At 29.9% G+C, this 5,205-nt stretch overlaps 1 non-coding gene across 1 annotated transcript; it reads left to right on the top strand.

The window, feature by feature from the left end:
- Positions 1 to 4,556: 4,556 nt before the first annotated feature.
- Positions 4,557 to 4,676, top strand: LOC111691439. The gene has a single exon (XR_002762948.1). It is a non-coding gene; the product is annotated as a 5S ribosomal RNA (ribosomal RNA).
- Positions 4,677 to 5,205: the final 529 nt, after the last annotated feature.

The raw sequence follows: 5,205 nt of genomic DNA, 5'->3' as shown, positions 1-5,205 counted from the left end.
TAACGAAGCTGGTGTCGACTTCCGGTATAACCTGAAGCGCTGGAGAGTTCTAGATAATTTAGTTGTGTTCACCCCAGGGATATTGCCATGTTGCCAAATTTTCAAATTTTTCGGAGCAGTACTTTCCTAGTACCCGGTGGAACACACTGTATTCTCGGACGACGAATGGGACCCCGTTAACAAGTCATCTACATAAAAACAAAAATGTTTTTTGATTGCATCGTTGATTTATGTCAATTAAAATCTGTCTATACATTTTAGATATCTCCACTAACATAACGTATTTAAATTGTCGAAATCTTAATAAAATAACAAATATTTCGTTTTGTAAAGCAGGACCGATAAATTATTATTACTATACAGGGTGTCTCATAATTAGCTGCCAACCCTGAACAGGCCGATTCTATGATCAAAACTAAGTAAAAAAGTTCATATGAACATGGGTCCGGAAATGCTTCCTAAGGGCACAGGGACCCATTGAAGAGGGAGGAATGGATATCATTTTTTTGCAATATCTCTCAATCGCGTTGTGATAAATGAATAAAATTTGGTATACACAGCTAAATTTTGATGAGCAATTTGATGGACTAATCCATTTATTTCCACAAGGTCCATTGGGGTGGGTACAGGGGGGCCCTTGGTACTTTGCGTGTGTAACTTTTTCATCTTTGACTTTTTAACAAATTGGACAGCAAATTCCGTTTTCCCGAACTGTTTTATGTTAAAAAGGTACTCTTGTTTCAAATCGTTATCTTTAACGGTTTCTGAGAAAATCGCTCTTGAATTAATCCCACTTTGGTCAATTTCATAGTAATTTAAATAAAAAAAAAATTGTTTAAATTTAATCTAATTTTAATAAAAAATAATAATAAAAATTAAATTAAATAAAAATTAATCCTTTAAATGGAAAAGGGAGGAAAGGAAAATTATTATTATTTTTTGTTTAAATTACTATGAAATTGACCAAAGTGGGATTAATTCAAGAGCGATTCTCTCAAAATAACTCATTTAGAAGGAAAAAAAGAAAATTGTTAGCTAGACTTTTATAAGTGGAAATGGTAAAGGGGCTTATAATAGACGAAAAAAGTTATCGAAATATAATTAATATTTTTTAATTTTTCAAAATTGTGCTTTTTTGGCTTGCCAGGGCCTATCATAGCAATGTTACCATTTTAACGTTAGATATTTTTTAATACAGCAATACTTTTTTAATTGTTATCATAATGTGATCTACATATACGTTTGGATTTGATAGATCAGGTAAAAAATGGACCACTGAAAAAAAAATTGCCCCGAACACTCCCTATAAACCTTGTGAAACTTAAACGTATACATTTTAAATTTAAAAACAAATAGGTACCTACCTATTTATTAACAAAAACTACTAAGAATGTAAATTTAAATGTATTTAACAATTCTATTTGTTCAAACAATCTAAAATTTCAAGATATTGATTGAAGTCATATGTCGCATAACATAACCTATCTTTTTATGAATCAAATCTGGGCGGGCTGGCGCAAATAAATATTCTTTGGGCTGGCGGGCATAAAGTTCTATGAGCAGGGTTGCCAGATGAATTTTATCTATTGTCGTCAGTAGATGGAAATACAGTAGCCAAAAAGTCTGATTGAAATAAAAGTTGTTAAAAAATTAAGTTATTTTTATAAGACTAAACATTCTGAAAGAATATTTAAAATTCAGACATAAAAGAGTAACAAAATACAAATTGGACTGCAAAGAAAATATTTCAACGCAGATTCGAATCAGAAAATAATTACTACTGTCGTATAGAAGTATAAAAATCGTTAGTTGCTATGTGAAATTTTGGCAGCCATTAGAGTACGGTGTCATGTCGCCACAATGGCGATAAATCGCTACATTTGGCAACACTGTCTATGGGGCAGGTGAATAACAATCACGGTCCGCAAAGAGACGGTCGCCGCATAAGTCAATCAGCCAATAAAAAAGCAAATACGACACCAAATTCCTCACTTTATCTTCGTTCAACCGTCATCTCTTTCTGACTCATTGCGTATCCTATAAGAAAATAAGAGGCAAATTTAAAATTGTCACATTTCTTGTACCACGCTCCTTTTAACATGAAATAATAAATTTAATCAGTTATGATTATGATTAATTAACAGGTAATTTGAGTCTAAAATGTTACAATATTCTCTTTGCCTCCAAAATATAAATTGTGTACAATTTATATGATCTTATTCTATCTGCTTTTGTCTTTAGTTAAATTTCAAATAACTTACCAAAGTACTTTAAATCTTTATAATGGGCTGCAACATAATTTATTTTTGTACGTATCAACTACAGTTATCATATTTATCTTTTTACAAGTAAACTATACAATAGGTAGTTTTTAGCCTTGAAAGAGTTTTTTTTCAGTGTTCGGAGTTAAATGGAGGAATAAAATGAAAGGAAGAGGAGGAAAAGTTATTCTCACAGAACTTTTGACATAACATTTAATTTTAAGAAAAATTGTCAAGTTTACAAAAATATTCAAATCACATTTCGATAGATACTGAAAATTTCCAGTCGCTTTTCTAACAATCACAACAATTTGTTATACAACAATAACAATAAATTTAGTCCTTTTTGAAGTAAATACAATCAGTTAAACTAGAAATTTAACATTTAACCTGTTTTCTTTAAGTATTTTTCTTGATGATAAACTTAATAGCTATGCTTGAAGATCGCGTTCAAAGATTAAGTATTCAAAATAAAATTTTTAAATTGCCTTGATTAGCACTATAAAAATTATTATTGCAAATTGCAACACTACACCTCACTCCTGACATTTTTACGTGGTAAATTAATAGTTTATATTAAACACTACACCATCAACTTATTAAAAACTATTATCAATAACTAACTAATTACTGCAAAATACTCAAACAACTATGAAAGATTTACTACTTGGAAAAATGCAAAATTGCTAGTTAATCGCATGTAAACAAACATAAATCCTAAATGTTAGAAATCTTGTAACGTAGTATGAGATAAGCCACGCCCATAATTTGTCTATTACTCGACCGTCTTTTTTACGGACAGTGAATAACAATCACATTTTGATTTCAGAATGAAGCGAGGCGAGCGCCATCTGTTACAGAGTGTCCAAAGTTGTAAACGTATTTTATTTTCTAACTGCAATTGGGTGTGTAAATAATTTTCAGTTTTCCATGTCGGTGAATTCTTACGATTTTCAAATATGATGCATTTAAATATTAAATCATTTCTAGGCTTGAATTTTGTTAAAGTACCTTCAGAAAACCTCAAATTTCTTAATGACATATTTTAAATAACCGTTTTGATATAAAAAAAAGTTTTTAGCCATAAACAGTTTCTCAAAGAAAATTTTATTTCTCGTAAACTAGAGAATATTTTCTAACCAAATTATGTCATTAGGAGCTCCAATAAATGCTAAACTCTCACAACTTTTCATTTGCAATAAATTTAGTTCCTTTAAATTTATTATCATCTTTGAAATAATTTGTTGATGGAGCCATCTAGTTTTCCTCTGTCAGAAGTGGTCGTCTTAAAGTAAAACTCCCTCTACAAGTATCTAGAAATTCTCACTCAACGATATTAGTCCTAGCATGCATACAGTTCCGTAAATAAATTTAATTAGTGATTAATCATAAGGTTTTCTTGACACAAAATATTTTTGTTTATGTACTCCCCTAGCCCCTAGACTACAGAAAATTATATAATTTCTCAATGGCTATTATAATTGAGATACCTACACAACAACAGATGGAAGCAATACATTTATCAAATATAAGGTCAAACTGGTTGTCGAATAGATATTGTTTATTCGTATTTTAAACATTTATGTAACAAAAATAATTACTTATTACTATCTGTACCAGATGCAATTTATGCAAAAGTATATTCAATGATTTTGACAGTTTAAAAATATTTAGTTCCTTTGTGTCCCCATAAAACTACTTATTTTGTTTTTACCTGCAGTCCTGCCCTCCAGTAGATGTAATTTGAACTAGGTATATATGGCTGTATAATAATATTATAAATTCGCTACTTGTTAGTCTATTCCAAAATTTATATAACTCAAGGTCCTTACAAGAGTCAAAAGAATATATCAATATGTGTAAAAGGGATTATTTATTAATTACGCTTCGCAAGAACATTGTTTATTTCATTCAAAAGCAGATGGTAGCGCTATACATCTAGTAAAACTGGTTGCCTAACTTTGCACTACTTGTTCTGGCTATAGAAATTTTCCTCTAATTAAGTTTTCATGAATGTTATTTTATTGTTAGTTCAGTTACAAAATTAAAATAAAGAATTTCCTAATTTATTGTTTTATTAGCTATAGATCTTATGCATCCTTATATTCCTTACCCTTACTTTTTATATTTCGGTTTATTTGTCACAAATAATAAGTTATAAGCTTAGTTGTAGTTATAAAATAAAGTCACAGTTGAAATACTAAATTTATTCTTATTTATAATGTTTTTATTTATACTTTTCTTTAAATACTTATTTATCTCACCATATATTCCAGTGGCCTTAATGTTGCAATAGACAACGGCCATACCACGATGTAAAATACCGGTTCTCGTCCGATCACCGAAGTCAAGCATCGTCGGGCGCGGTTAGTACTTGGATGGGTGACCGCTTGGGAACACCGCGTGTCGTTGTCAATTTATTTTTACTTTTTTTGTAGTGTTAAAGGAACTGCGATACATTTTATTTATTTTTTACTTATTGTTTTATTATTTAAAAAAAATGAATAATTGTAAAACGTAAAAACATTACGTAAAAATGAATATTTTTTTCTTCTAATTGGAATAATAAAAAATCTTTATACGAATTTTTTAGAATTCATGGAAATAAAATTTAAAACACGAAATTTGAAAACTATCTCCTCAACGAAGCATTTTATAAAAAATATAGGTATATGGCATCATGATACATCTATTATATAAATACAAGGAACATACAAGATACAGTAAATACAGTTTTACATTTTTTTTCTATTTGTCCATGTGAGTACCTACAATTCTTTAGAAGTCTAAATATGTTGTTTCTAGTGTCTAGTGTCGGGGGCAGATTCCTAACCCAAAAACAAGAAATTTGGACAACTAACTGTTTACAACCGAATACACATTCCTAGGTATTATTATGTTGAACATGGATTACAGGACCGTACTTACTGGCAAAACCCTGGAT

This window comes from Anoplophora glabripennis, unplaced genomic scaffold (genome assembly GCF_000390285.2).
Source record: "Anoplophora glabripennis isolate ALB-LARVAE unplaced genomic scaffold, Agla_2.0 scaffold198, whole genome shotgun sequence".
NCBI lineage: Eukaryota > Metazoa > Arthropoda > Insecta > Coleoptera > Cerambycidae > Anoplophora > Anoplophora glabripennis.
This window is presented reverse-complemented; position numbering and strand designations above follow the sequence as displayed.